The sequence below is a fragment of the Narcine bancroftii genome, chromosome 4 (assembly GCF_036971445.1).
Source record: "Narcine bancroftii isolate sNarBan1 chromosome 4, sNarBan1.hap1, whole genome shotgun sequence".
In the NCBI taxonomy this organism is placed as follows: Eukaryota; Metazoa; Chordata; class Chondrichthyes; order Torpediniformes; family Narcinidae; genus Narcine; species Narcine bancroftii.
Genome location: NC_091472.1, coordinates 221,151,922 through 221,166,752, shown reverse-complemented (window position 1 = coordinate 221,166,752; position 14,831 = coordinate 221,151,922). Strand labels below are relative to the sequence as shown.

The following is a 14,831-nucleotide window of genomic DNA, read 5'->3' as shown; positions in this document are numbered from 1 at the left end:
ACCACCTGGTGAATTTTCCTTCAACGCTGGGGTTCCAGAGTTTGGTGCTGCCAACCCCTTGCATTTTTTCGTGAAGACGCCATGGCCAGTCGTCGCTAATGGCTACAGTGGTTGACCACAGTAACAGCCTACTCTATGTCTTGGACAAACTCTCCAAGCACAAATTTCTAGTCAACATCGATGCGGAGGTTAGCATCCTTCCTCCTTTGGGCTTTGACACCCATACCAGGAGCGCAGTTCTGGCACTCACTGCAGTGAATAACAGTTCAATTCGTACATACGGCACATGGGCTATATCCCTGAAATTCAGCAACAATAAGTTCACATGGAAGTCCATTCTTGCTGCTATGTACCGGCCGTTCCTGGATGCTTACTTCCTCAGAGCCCTCTTACTGATGGTGGACTTAAAAGGGCGCAGGTGGGTGAACACCACAATGTTCCATGCTCTCCATCTTGGAAAAGCCAAACTACCTGCCCCACATCTAGACACCATAGAGTACTCGAACAACAAATTTGCTAAACTTCTTGCGGAGATTCCGGAGATCGTCACACTCCAATTCTCCACTACCACACCCAAGCATAGTGTTGCACACCACATCTGCACCAAAGGACCTGCTCTACATGCCCGAGCCCAACGCCTGACAAGTTGCAGCTTGCAAAAGAAGAGTTCCACTAAATGCCGGACCATATGCAGGTCTGATAGCCAATGGGCTTCCCCACTACATATGGTGTCCAAAGCCAGAGGAGGCTGGAGACCTTGCAGGGATTACAGGCATCTCAACGATGCTACCACTGCAGACCGACACTCTGTACCCCATATTCAGGACTTTACAGTTAACCTTCATGGGGCCAGGATATTTTCTAAATTGACTTGGTGTGTCGGTACCACCAAGCACTTGTAAATCCAGAGGATGTTCCCATGATCGCCATCATAACCACATTCGGCCTCTTTGAATTTTTGAGAATGCCCTTTGGGCTCAAAAATGCTGCACAAACATTACAGCAACTAATGGACACAATGGACACATGTACTTGGACGACATACTCGTCACCAGCCACACCCACAAAGAGCACCTGCAGCACCTGCACCATCTACATTTACTCTGCCGCCGCCTACAGGAGTTTGGCCTAATTGTGAACCCTGCTAAGTACAAATTTGGGCAGTCCTCTATTGAGTTCTTGGGACGTCAGAACAGCAGCCGGGGAGTCATTCCATTGCCTCGCAAGGTGGAAGCCATCCTCAAGTTTATGAGGCCCAATCCGATCAAAGAACTCCAGGTTTTTGTGGGGATGGTCAATTTTTATTGCTACTCTCTACCCTTTGCACCTCATATTATGAAACTCTTCTTCGACCTCATGTCCAGCAATGCCAAACAACTCGAGTGGACAAAGGAGATGACGGTAGCATTCCAGCAGACCAAAGACACCCTAGCAAAGGCAACATTGCTGGTCTATCCTCAAATGGATGCACCAACCGCCTTGACGATAGACGCATCTGATGTGGCTATAGGCAGGGGCTTGGAACAGTACACCAATAGACAATAGAAGCCTCTAGCATTTTTTATTAGGCACCTCATCCTCTGGAAATGAAATGCAGCACATTCGATAGGGAATTACTGATGCTGTACCTAGCAGTCAGACACTTCTGCAATTTTTTGGAAGGCAGGGACTTCACGGTTTTTACTGACCACAAACCGCTAATGTTTGCCTTTGCGAAGGCATCAGATCCCTGGTCAGCCTGCCAGCAATGCCACCTATTACATATCCGAGTTTTCAACCAGGATTAAATACATCTCCAGTAAAAGTAATGTGGTGGCTGATGCCCTGTCCTGCTTTTTCATTCAAACAGTAGGTTCCCTCTCTTTTGGTGTAGACTACATTGCGTTTGCCAAAGCTCTCTTTTAATACTTTTAATATATCCAATTATTTGTCCTCTTAGATAAGCTTTTAATGTATCCCATAGCAGAAACTTATTGGCAGTAGAGGTACAGTATGTTTTGCAAAACATTTCTATTTGAGCTCTAATATAACTGCAAAACTCTTTTTTCAATAGCAATGGTTTAAGGCGCCACCTATATGCTGTTGCTTGTTTATCTGACATGACAATAGTTAAGGTCATACATGAATGATCTGATAATAGCCTTGCCCTATATTCAGTTTCTACATTTGTGGCCTTTAGCTGGGCCGAGGCAAGAAACAAGTCAATTCTGGTGTAAGTGTCATGCTGTTTCAAGTAGAAGGACTAATCCCTCTGCTCAGATGCCATCGTCTCCAAGCATTCACCACACATATAACTTTACTGAGGGCCAGAGTTGCTTTTGCCGCCCTAGCTCTTGTCACTATCTTGGCTGATTTGTCCATTATCAGATCCAGGCAAAAATTGAAGTCCCCTCCAATTAAGACATTTTTCTGCTCTTCCAACAAGTGCAAAAAAAAAAATTGTATAAATTTTTCATCGTCAAAATGTCCAGGGTTCAGAATATATTTGACAGTATACCATTACAAATCTACTTGCTAGGTCTATGACCATGCTTTGGCCCTTTACCAGGATGTTTTTCCCTATTAAAATAGCTGTTCTCCTGGCCTTGGAGCTAAAGGAGGACACTATCACTTGTCCCACCCAGGTTCTTTTAAGTTTTTTATGTTCACTATTTATTAGGCGGGTCTCCTGCAAAATGGCCACACATCTCCCTTCATTTTTTTAATGTCTGCCAAGACTTACTTCCTCTTCACTTTCCATTTAAACCATTAACGTTGAAGCTCAAAAATTTAATTGTTTCACCCATTGCCCCAGCTCTTTTTTCTTTAATTGCTTCCCTTTACCTCTCTTACAAAATATTTTCCTTTCTCCCAGTCCATAGTGCTCTTCCTTTTGATCTTGCCATCCATGTATAAAATAAATCTTGGGAAATTAAGACAGTTAAAAAAACACCAAATAGATAATCTATAGCCCTTACACCTACCTCCATCCCCCAAACCCAACCCTCCTTTTTGCCATGACACCAACTCTAAACTTTTTGGCACCAGCCAAAAGCCCTTCTCATCCCGGGTCATGCCCATTGCAACCTTCTTCGATGCTCACCACCTTCGTACTCACTCCGGAGCTCACATTGAACGTTTTTCCCTTTTTTAAAAAATAACATTTACTTTTGTTAAACTAAGTATAGTATTTGCTTCAGTTGTATTTACATTATATACAGCCTTTAGCCTAGAATCCCTTTTCTCCTTCCTTGAGGGTCTTTTTGCGTGAGAGACAAAGTATTAGCATATTTCAGTACCTCTCTGGCCTCAGTAAAAAATTTCCTCACTCCTGTTGCCCGGAATATTTTCAGTGTTGCTGGATATAATGAAGTTGACCCAATTTCCTTGGTTCTTAACATTTACCTGACCGGATCAAATTCTTTACGTGTTTTAAGGAGCATCATGGTGACATCTGGATAGAAGAGGACTTTTCCTCCCTCCCACAGAGCCACCCCTCTCCCTTGCTCCTGGAATGTGGCCAATCTGATCAGGACAGATAGTGTTTTTAGTCCCTTGGCCGCCCGGCAGTCTCCCCTGACTGCCAGTCCCTTAGCCCGCCTCCCCCGACCGCTGGTCCCTCGGCCACCCGGCCACCTTCCCCGACAGTCGGTTGCCCGGCGCCTTTCCCGATCACTGGTCCCTCGGCCACCCGGCAGTCTCCCTCAGCCGCCTCCCCCAACTGCTGGTCCCCACTTGCCGGATTTTGGAGCTTGTCAGATTTTAGATGTGCGGATAAAGGATCGTGTACCTGTATTGCCATCACTGGCACATGGCACAAGCAGCAATCCACTGAATACCACCCTCGAGATCCTGGTTTTCAGCTTTCTTCCTAACTCCCTATATTCCTTCCAGGATCTCATTCCTAATCCTATCTATGTCAATGGTACCGACATGGATTATGACATCTGGCTGCTCACCTTCCCACTTGAGAGTACTGTGGACTCAATTTGAGTTTTCCTTGACCCTGGCACCTGGGAGGCAACATTCCTTCCTGGATTCTCAATCTTGTTCACAGAACCTCCTATCTATTGGCCTAACTATCAAATTCACAATCACTATAGCTTTCCTCTTGTTTCCCCTTCTCGAAGAGCCAATCTCTGTGCCAGAGACCTGACCACTATGCCATTCCTGGTAGATCATCCTCCCCAACAGTATCCAAAATGGTTGAAACTGATCTGACTTCTCCGTGCTCTCCCTACAGCCCTGTATCATTCTCCACACTGATCCCACTGCCCTGCTGTTTGCCCACAGCCCCATGTTGGTCACCACACTGATCCCTTCTTATAAATAAAACGTTTCCAGGTACACTACAGTATCCCATATTAGCTTTGCTAAGTATATAATATGGTGTTCGCACAATGTCCACATTGCATAATGCCCAATTTCACACAACGTGTTGTAGACGTAAAGCGCCGAATACACTGTATAGGGTTCGGTACCATTCACAGTTTTAGGCATCTGCTGGAGGGGTCGGAACATATCCCCTGCAGATAAGGGGGGGGATTGCTGTTCTTATTATGTAGGATTTCTGTGTACCTTTGAGTCTATGGGAATGTTGCATGTGCTTGAATCTTTTACTCTGCCTGTGTGGTAATCTATGATATTCTTGAAATAGAGTGAGTGACTGCTTCAGGAATCTGGTGTTGGGTACATGAAAAATGTGAATACTACCGCATAACCAACTGAAAATTATAAGAGCTTTAGTACTGGGATGATTCAGGTGTAGTGGTTACAGAATCGCTTCAGTAGTAATCAGAGGCAGGAATGGTGAAGATGTCAAAGTGGAAATAAATTATGTAAATAGGAAGGTATGGAATCTTGGAGTCAGTCAAAGTTGTGAATAATTATAATAATTGAAAACACAATGATGTCTGCAGTTATTTGATATCTGAGCTTCTTGCAACTCTGCACATTCCTTGGTATAGTTTTTGTTTAAAGCTCTGGACTGGATTAAGGTTATTCATGTGTTGCATCACATTATTATCCTACAGTGTCAGCATTAACTCTCCAGAACTTTTTGCATGCGCATTTTGCAATACTGATATAATGATAATACATTCTATATTAATGGTGGGCAGGAAACCCTAGGTCAGAGGTAGAAAGCTATTTTTTCTCTGGACCCTTTTGCGTAATGAAGTCAAATCTAGCAGCACTTATCTTGCCATTACAAGGATCATATTACACTTCCTTTACCTGCTATGCATTGGGATCATGTAATGCTGTTATATTGCATTTAGCTGGTATATATAGTAGGTACTCACTGACAAAAGGCAAAGGAGGAAAAACCCAACCCCAACCAACCAATTTTCCCCTGCAACCGCTGCAATCGTGTCTGCCTGTCCCGCATCGGACTTGTCAGCCACAAACGAGCCTGCAGCTGACGTGGACTTTTTACCCCCTCCATAAATCTTCGTCCGCTAAGCCAAGCCAAAGATAGTAGGTATTAGTTAAACATATTCAGATATGCAGGGATTCTTCAAAGTGACTTATACTGTTAATGTTCAGACACAAGGTGAACACTGGTTATTTAAACTGCTAACAGGTTTACAATAGCTTTATCACCATATCCAAGAAAGGTTGGAATCTCAATAAGAGTTCAGCATAGGAAGTACCAACGGAATTCTGCTTAGCAAAAGTAAGAATTTCAAGGGAGAGTGTCTGGTGTATGTGAAACTGTGTTCATTTACAGTAATTTCTTCCAAGAGAGGGGGGACCTTCAGTGAGCCTGCTTCAGCTTGCATAAATGGGAATAAAGATTTGATGGGCATGAATTGTTTCCCAAACAAACTTGAGAAAATTCAGAAGAAAGCACTTTACCACCTCATTTTGAACATTGCCATTTTTGAGCATTTTAAAGTAATTTAGAGTTCCCCTACTGATTAGATTTATTTCTACCAAGTCATGTTAGGCAGCTTTTGTGTAAATTCAGTATCCACTATTGCATGAGCCCATTTAAACTGAGCGAGCAGTTAGCTTTGTGATTACAGGACTAGGAAAGGTAAAATCAGCTGGATGTCCTTGCTCCTGTTTAATAATTGACAGCTGTTGGAAAACCCTTACAGTCATAGACTGTACAAAACTTGTCTAGCTGAATAATTAGGAAATTATTGGAGTTACATAGCAGGTACTCCAATTGAGCAATGTAAAGCAATTAGATAAGGATTGCCACCTGACCCCTGCTGGCAACTTAGTACAAACATGCCAATGCTTCCCAAGTCTTGTGTAAACTAATTTTCTGGAATAGATTAATATAAAGTGATCCCACTATGTATATAGTCCCTTTCACACTTGCACCCCACTAAATTGGCCTATCAGTGTCCTGTGATAGGAATGGGGGTTTGGCTTTTCACATTTGGCTACTCCTAACTGGGACACTGAACGCTTTCACACTTGCAATGAGCCATCCCCGGGGTTAGGATTGTTCTACCTTCTACTGGTGACGTCTTGATGCTTCGAGTGATGGTGGACCTGCCCTGAATTCTGATCAATGTATTATGATCTTTGAACAAAATTAATCATGCCTAATTATAACATAATTAAGCTTTACGTACAGCCCAGTAAGAGCCCTTCAGATCCTGCTGTTGTGCTGACCTACGTAAACCTTAATAAGAGACTGTGGGAAAGTGCTAGCAACAATTTTTAAACAGGGTGGGAAAGTTGGTAGCACTATACTGCACAGTTTATAAAGGATGGGTAAGTTTGTTGCACTATAGCATACAATTTATATAGCGTGGGAAAATTGGTAGCACCATCGCATACAATTAATAAATACCATGGGATAAAGCAATGGCAGACCTGCCCTTCCAGAATTCCATGCAGCAGAGAAAGGGCTGTATGTAGGGCTGCATGCACGGAGCATTCATGGAGGGGTTTCTCTGCCGCACTTCATTCAGGGAAGTCGGATCTGCCATTGCTTTTTCCCGTGGTCTTAATAAATTGTGTGCTATAGCACTTCTAATTTTTGCACGCTGTTTAAAAATTGTCTGCTATTGTTAGTTATTGCGATTTATTTCCTCTCCCTCTTTCTGTCTCTCTGTTTGCTTGTCTGTCTGTCTGTCTGTCTCTCTCTCTCTCTCTCTCTCTCTCTCTCCTCCTCTCCCACTGTGACTTTCCCACAGCAAAGTTTATACCTTAATTTTAATCTTTTCTTCCTGCACACTCCTGCACTCACGCAAAACCTTGGGTCATTTCAACCTCACAATGCAATTACCCATTTCACACTTACCTAATTGCAATGCCAGCATCTGCAGATGGCAAGGATGGTACTAGGGGCCGAGGCCGTCATCCCTGGTCTGAGATGACGTAATCTGACGATGCCGTTGAGCTGACTTTGCTTTCACACTAGACACTTTAAAAGCCAATTGGCGGTTAATTCCTCGGATCATGTGAAAGGGGCTGATGATACAAAACAAGACTACAATCAGTCATCATGTACCCATTTGGTAGAATTACTTGTCAACACCATACAATGTTCATACATGGAATGGCTACAGAAGAAGTATCAGATTAGAATACAACTCTGATAATCCGATCACTCAGAATTCCTGAAGGCTTGGCACCTAATTCATCAGGTCATATTTGTTATATTCAAATTTCAGATTTATTGTCAGAGTACATAGATGACATCACATACAACCCTCAGATTCTTTTTTCCTGCATGCGAGGCACAATTACCACTAATTGGTAGTGCAATACAAAAAACTGTACAGAGCATATGCATGTAAACAAATAAAGAACAGTAAACAGATAACAAATGTAAACAAACTGTGCAATACAGAGAGAATAAAAAAGAAAAGTCCTAACAGGGTCTCTGTCCATGGTTTCCCTTATGATCTGTTGGAGTTCAGGTTCCCACAAAACCTTTCTTACTCATTGGGACTTTGGTCCCTATATTTCATTCCAGCACTCCAGGGCCCCAGTTCCTGCCAAACCCTCCAACTTGGTGGGGCCTTGATTCCCACACTTCCAGTTCTCTGGGGCTCTATAGTATCTATGCCCCTTTTCACTCACTTAGGCCTCACTTTACGTGCTCCATTCTACTCACCAGAGCCCTCATTCCTGAGTTTCATTTCATTCATCAGAACTCCTGTGTTCCTTTCTGACTTCTTGGGGACCATGTTCTTGGTCTTCCTTTTCACTCATTAGGGCTCTAGTTCCTGTATTCTCTTTTAACTCATTGAAGTCCCATTTCCTAGATATTCTTAAGGATGTAGCGCAAGCTACGCTGAAGAGACACACAGCCATCATGTTGGATGTCTGCAATGACTGTTTTATTCAAATCCCGTGCGCCCCTTTAAGGGCAGCGTGAGCTCAGCCACCGCATGCACGGTGACCTCATAACAGCTGCCCAAGGTGCACACTGGGCTGCAAGCACGAGACAAGGAGAATCCCTGATGGCGCCATCTTCTCATGGCTGCTGCCATGTGGCGGTATAAGCGGGACCGGTTCGCCATGAAAAAGTGCACTACCACACAACCCTTCCAGAACCGGCTTAGGCGTCTCGCCGCTTGGGCGGATGACCCCGGCATTTGGGCAAGGCCGTTTGCACCGGCCGTGATAGGTCCAAGTGTGCTGCCTTCAGGTGGTCAATGGTGAACAGTTCATTTCTCCCCCCCATGTCCAAAGTAAAAGTCTTGCTGGATTGCTGGACTGCTGGAGGACCTTGTATGGACCCTCGTACAGGCACAAAGGTGTTGTGTGCGGTCTGCGCCGAACAAAGACAAATTCCGCCGAGTCCAGCTGTTTCGGAAGATGGGTTGGTCGTGCGCCGTGATGCTTGGGTGGTGGGGGGGCCAGCGAGGAGAGCTTGCTATGGAGATCCACTAACAGGTTCGTGTGGTTGGACATAAAGCTGGGTTCTGGGCTGAAGAACTCGCCAGGTAATGAGAGTGGCGCACCATATACCAGCTCTGCAAATGACGCCTGTAGGTCCTCTTTGGGTGCTGTTCTGATGCCAAGGAGGACCCAGGGTAGTTTGTCTGCCCAACCAGGGCCTGTGAGGCAAGCCATGAGGGCTGTCTTCAGGAGGTGATGGAATCTCTCCACCAAACCATTTGCTTGTGGGTGGTAAGCTATAGTATGGTGGAGTTTAACCCTCAGGAGGCTCGCCAGTTGAGACCAGAGGGTGGAGGTGAACTGGGTGCCTCTGTTGCTAGTGATGTGTGCTGGAACTCCGAACCTTGCGATCCAGTTGGTGACTAGATTCCTGGCACACATCTCAGCGGAAGCCTCCTTGATGGGAATGACTTCCAGCCATCTCGTGGTCCGGTCGAACACTGTGAGCAGGTAGTGTGCCTCCCCGGACACCAGCAGGTGGCCCACGATGTCAACATGGATGTGTTGGAATCTCCTAACTGCCGGATTGAACTGTTAGATCGTGGCCTGCGTATGCCAGTGGACCTTGGAGGCTTGGCACTTGGTGCAGCTCCTCCCCATCTCGGCCACCTCCTTCTTGAGCCCATGCCATAGGAACCGCTGCGCTACCATATGCACGGATGTCTTCACTGAGGGGTGGGCCAGGTCATGGACTAACCTGAAAGCCCATGCGGGACTACTGGGTGCAGTGAACCGGTGGAGATGTCGCAGAGCAGTATGTCTGGGCTGTTCGGCAACTGAATGTCCTGGAAATCGAGCCCTGAAATGGCAGTTCGGAGGGCGTGCATCTCCACGTCCTCCCTCTGTGCTTGTGCTGGGGGCGAGGGAGTTGATTGATGGTTGGGAGAGCGCATCTGTCACGACGTTGTCTCTACTTGCTCTGTGCCGGATGTTGATGGTGAACTCCGACACGTAGGAAGATGGCATTGCTGGCGGGCTGACCACGGATCCTTGGCCATCGCGAGAGTCTGTGTGAGGGGATCGTGGTCTGTGAACACCGGGAATGGCCTGCCCTCCAGGAAATACTGCAAGTGCCGAATGGCCAGGTACAGCACCATGAGCTCCTGGTCAAAAGCACTGTACTTGAGCTCCGGCGGGTGAAGGTGCCTGCTGAAAAAGGCCAGCGGGCTCCACTGTCCATTTACTCACTACTGCCATGGCTGAAGTGTCTACTGAGAGCGCAGTGTGTGCCTCCGGGCGCGGGTGGACCAATAAGGTGGCACTAGCTAGGGCGTCCTTCGTTGCCGTGAAAGCGCTCACTGCCTCCTCTGACCAGACCAGAATTTTATTTTTGGCGGCGATCAAAGCGAAAAGTGGTCGCACGATATGGGTGATGAAACGATGATAAAAATTTACCATCCCTACGAATTCTTGCAGGCCCTTGAGGGTGGTGGGTTTGGGGAACTGCTGAATGGCCGTGACTTTCTCTGGCATCAAGGCGGCTCCTATGGCCGAGATGGTGTGCCCTGGGAACTGCAGCGTCTGTCTGCTGAACTGGCACTTGGCCACGTTGACTATGAGGCAGAATTCCGGCAGGCGGGCAAATATGGTGCGGAGGTGGGCCTTGTGCTCCTCGTGGTTGTGGTTGGTGATCAGGATATCGTTGAGGTAAATAAACACAAAGTCCAAATCCCTACCCACTGCGTCCATCAGGCGCTGAAAAGTCTGTGCCGCGTTCTTGAGCCTGAAGGGCATGCGCAAGAATTTGAAGAGGCCGAAGGGAGTTATGATCGCCGTTTTACCAACGCCCTTGGGATGGACTGGAATCTGATGATAGCCCCGCACCAGGTCGACTTTCGAGAAGACTTGGGTGCAGTGGAGATTGGCCGTAAAGTCCTGAATGTGGGGAATCAGGTACCTGTCTGGCATGGTCGCATTGTTCAGGCATCGGTAATCCCTGCTTGATCTCCAGCCCCCGAGGATTTGGGATGCAAGTGAAGAGGGGATGCACAGGGGCTGTCCGAGTGGCGGACGATACCCAACTCCTGCAGGCAAGAGAACTCCTCCTTGGCTAGCAGCAGCTTCTCGGGTGGAAGTCGCCGGGCCTTGGCATGCAGCGGGGAGCCTTGCATGGAGATGTGGTGGTATACCCCGTGCTGGGGCAAGGCGGCACTGAACCGGGGCTGCAGGACAGAGAAGAACTCATCAAGTTTCTTGGAATACTCGTCCCTGGGAGTGGCGATGGCGGCAATATCTGGCTTGCAGGCATCCATGACATCCAGACTAACCAAGTGGTATGTGCGGGCGTTGACCAGCCTTTTGCCCTTCATGTCAACTAGTAGGCCGTGTACTCTGAGGAAGTCAGACCGTGCGGTACCCACTGAGGCCAGCACAAACCTCCAGCAGAATTTATCCTTCTTGATCTGGATCTGCGCCCTGCGGGTGCCGAAGGTTTTGATGGCGGACCTGTTGGCCACCCGCAGGGTGGGACCACAAACTTGTGTGTGTGCCTCGAGGGCAGTTGGGGGCAGGATGCTCAGCTCCGCTCCGGTGTCCACCAGGAAATGCCAGCCGGTGGACTTATCGGTTATGTGCAGGAGGCTGTTCAGATGTCGCAGCCATCAACGGCGGCTGGCTGGGTCATTTCCCTGGTAGGTATACAGTTGCCTGCACTTACGAGTTTGTGTCCCCCAGCATTGATGGTAAAAGCATCATGTGGAATGGTGCTCCTCCGTCTTGTACTTCTGGGGGGCTGCGGCTGGCTGGTCCCTGGGTGAGTGACTTGGCTGAGAGTGGCCTCATTCTCCTTCGGTGCGCCAAAGCGTGTCCGCCTGGGCTGCGACTCGCCGTGGGTCTCTAAAGTCCTCATCCGCCAGTAGGAACTGAATATCCTTGGGCATCTGCTCCAGGAAGATCTGGCGCAACAAGAAGCAGAGCTTGTGATCTTCCATTAGTGCTAGCATCTCATCCATGAGGGTTGATGACATTCGATCTCCTAACCCGTCCAGATGCAGGAGTCTGGAGGCACGCTGTTGAGGGGAGAGACTGAACGTGCCCAGGAGAAGGTTCTTGAGGGCAGGGTATTTACCCTCAGCTGGTGGATTGTGGATGACATCATCCACCCTGGCTGCCATCTCCTCGCCCAGTACGCTCACGACGTGGTAAAACATTGTGGCATCTGCAGAAATGTTCCTGAGGCGAAACTGTGCCTCTGCCTGCCCAAACCACGTACACGAGCGAAGAGTCCAGAAGGGGGGCAGTTTGATGGCAATGGTGTTTATCTCGGCTGGATCCATGTTGCGAGGCCAGAAAGACATCTGGGCTCTTCGGGGGTCACCAATGGAGCACAAGCGACGCTGAAGAAACACACAACCACCACGTTGGATGTCTGCAAGGATAGTTTTATTTAAATCCTGCGTGCGCCCTTTAAGAACAGCATGAGCTCAGCCACTGCGTGCGCGGTGACGTCATAACGGCTGCCCAAGGCGCGCTCTGGGCTGCAAGCACGAGTCAGGGAGAACCCCTGACGGTGCCATCTTCTCATGGCTGTCCTGCCACGTGGCGGTACAAGCAGGGCTGGTTCGCTACAAGAGAGTGCTCCGCCACAAGGTCTTATTTCCTGTATTCTTTTTAAACTTGTCAAGTTCACTGGAAATTTTATTATATCATTCAACATGTAAAATAGAATTGAAAATTCACATTGACTATTTATTAATCAGGAGTAACATTCAATGGACTAGACAACCTGCTAATCCAGCTCCACCAAAGTCTTAAATTCCCAGATTAATGGAACTTTACTGTATATGTTCATCATCATATTGCAGTTTGTGGGAGAGCCCTTGATAAAATTACCATACTCTAAATGTTGGAATAGGAAGTACAAATAATATTTAATTGGCTTAAAGCATTTGGGACTTGATGAGTAAATGCAAGTCTTCCCTTTTAAAAAGCAAAATTCTTTAAAGGTTTTGATCTTTCAATCATTATGTAGCTGGGCATGAATTTATGTTTGATAATGCTCTTGTATCTTGAGATGTTTTTTGCCATGTTGAGGGTAATACACAGATGGAACCTGTAGATGCAATGATTAAATCATACAAAGTTTAGTTTACTGTTTATTTAATATTTTATTTTAAAAAATTCCATATATGTAGTAAAATAATTAATATAATAATAATTTTTACATACATATAGTAAAAGAATTAATATACATTCCAAAAAGAAAACAAATTGGGAATCACATATATGCTGGTATTTATCCGCCCCCCCCCCCCCCCCCACCCCGACCCGACTCCCTCAAAATAACCAGTGTAAAAAGTACAATATAGTTAGAAGAAGAAAAATAAAAAAATAAAATTTTGAGAATTGCGCATAGGGATGTTGCCTAACACACGTTTACTCTTAATGAAATTTCAGTTTTTCTAAACCTGGTTCTTTTAAGTTAATATTCCACATGGAAACTCAAGTGAGTAAACAGATGAATAATCACATTTGGCTGAGGTCAGACATTTTTGCAGAAGTATCTAGATTGCCTGAGGCTTAAATCCACTACTTTCTGCCTCAGGCAATGGTTCTACCATCACTGTCATTATGGTTTTACTGGCAAATTGTTTCTAACTCTGGAGTAATATCTAGTGAGACAATTTAGAGCTGGATTATGAGGGTCTTTGTTTGAAATTAGCATTGGATTTTATTGGGTTCATTGTAGAATCATCAGCTGTTGGTGGTGAGCAGTTCTCAGTATAAGCTGTTTCTCGCCCAGTTTGCCTTTCAGATTCCAGCCCACTTTTTTTTAGTGTCAGGTTTACCATCTTTATCAGTGATTCTTTTGCCAATTCCCATCTGCCATAGCTTTCTCCAGAGACAAAAACCACAAAACCTGTGTAATTTTCTGATCAGGTTCTTAGCAAGCCACTCATTTTTGCTTTAGGTCATGTAGAATTCCAGATGTGCATTATTTGCAAGTTTTAGGCCATTAAACTAAAATGGTTGGAAAAATCATTAATTGTACGTGTGCCCACATTTTCAATTTGTAACAGTAACGAATGAGGAAAAAAAATCAATCACACATTAACTTCTCTGGATAAAAGTCCACTCTTGTTGGTTTTTAAATTGTTTTCTCACAGTGGCTGTATTGACTTTTTTAGTTTGTTTTTATTTAATTATTATACAGACATTTTGATTATTCCCTGTTTCATGTTAAAGTTTTACAGGAGTGCTCTAGTAGACTCTTCTAATAAGCATTATTATATTTGATTGCTGGGTTAGGAAGCATAACCCTTCAGTACCAAATACCTCGTGTAGTCACAATTAGTACATTAGATAATCATAGCATCCAATTTGCATAGCATTCTCTGTCAAATGGAAATATAATAATCTTCAGATAATGTTTTAAATATTGGCTAAGAGATAAATATTGATTAAAAAAACCACCTTGCTGTTTTTTATGTCTGGTGTCTGCAAAATTTCTTGCATTTAGTTGTGAGGTCCCTGGTTTAGGCTCTGATGCAATAGTTCCTTCTCTGATAGTGCAGCATTCACTGAGAAATTACTTAAGGTTGATAGGGGAAAAAAGTTCATGTTGTTGAAGGTAACATTGGCAGAATATTGACTGACTAACGTAATTAGAAATGCATGAATATGTATTTTTCTATTGGCAGATGCAATGAAGAGTTCCCAGGGGTGGTGCTGGGGCTCAACATAGATATCAGTTGCTTTCTAGAACTTCTTGCCTGCTGCTTTGTTATAGAGGTATTTATCAGTGAGCTCGTATATTGGCAGAAAACCCATTTATAACTTGGACCAAGTTTCCACGTTTTAAGCTTGACCGTTTAATCTCTGAAGACACACATCGTTAGCACTGGGTGAGAAGTTGTTTGGTTCATAACTTCTTTAATGATGAGGCTAATGAGTTTATTGTCACGTAAATTGTATGATGTACATATGCCCCAAAATTCTTACTTGGTGCAGTGGAACAGGTACTTCACAAAAAAAAC

General features: G+C 45.4%; 1 protein-coding gene across 3 annotated transcripts in view; it reads left to right on the top strand.

Annotated features, from left to right (window-relative positions):
* Positions 1 to 14,831, top strand: part of bmpr2b (bone morphogenetic protein receptor, type II b (serine/threonine kinase)) — a 306,159-nt gene that overhangs the window by 160,814 nt on the left and 130,514 nt on the right. The window lies entirely within an intron of this gene.